Below are 907 nucleotides of genomic sequence, written 5' to 3' on the forward strand. Positions count from 1 at the left end.
GTGAGGTGATTTGTGAACATCTTTCCTCACATGACAACATTTCAAATGCAACTCAACGGCTGTAAAGCACTTTGGGTCGTCATGAGTTCCTGACAGATGCTGCAGAAACGCAAGTCCTTCTTTGCAAAATTTCAACGCAAACTCAAGGCTGGTTTAGGATTTGAAACGAGGATTTTTCTGCAAATTTGAAGTAACAACCTCAAAGCAAAAATCATACCCCTAGACCAACAAACCACTCGCTCAGCAAATGTGGAGATAAGATGTAACCATTATTGAAGCATTTTTAGTGTGTGTTGCTGTTCTTGATCGGAGGAGCACATGAAAGGGAATCAGTGACTTTGCCTTTTCGCCATGTCTTCTGAAGCGCCGCACGGTCCCACTCCTGCAGTCAATGAGCTGTCTGAACGTTAATGTATCCATCATCATCATCATCATAGGCGGTCCCTCGAAACGAGGATGACTTGCTTCCACGCTGAAAAAGGATGAGTTCACAGGTGTTTCAATGAAGGACCCGAACTACATCCCAAATGGTGGAAGATGCCTGTGCGTGGATTTTTTTAATGTGTGGTGGCCGTTGCACCCCAGCCATCACACGGGCTTTACAGAGCGAGGTCTTGGTCCAGTGGCAAGGGTTATCCAAGACGACAGGCGACCAGCTCTGCTGCACGGACTTCGTGCACAGTGTGGACTGGGCCGTGCTAACCCTGGGCCCCTGGCCCCAAAATCATGCCTCCGCTGGGCCCCTATCACATCCCTCTACAGTCTCTCGCCGCTCCTTCGCCCCGATCTCGCCACTCGTGCTGTATCTGCCCACGCTCCAATCACCGACCTGGACCTTGATGACATCACTCTTCGCTGCCGCCGCCCTCCTGCACCAGCTCGCGCTGCTCCCTGGAGTAGTCTCCCG

This window comes from Pristiophorus japonicus, unplaced genomic scaffold (genome assembly GCF_044704955.1).
Source record: "Pristiophorus japonicus isolate sPriJap1 unplaced genomic scaffold, sPriJap1.hap1 HAP1_SCAFFOLD_585, whole genome shotgun sequence".
NCBI lineage: Eukaryota > Metazoa > Chordata > Chondrichthyes > Pristiophoridae > Pristiophorus > Pristiophorus japonicus.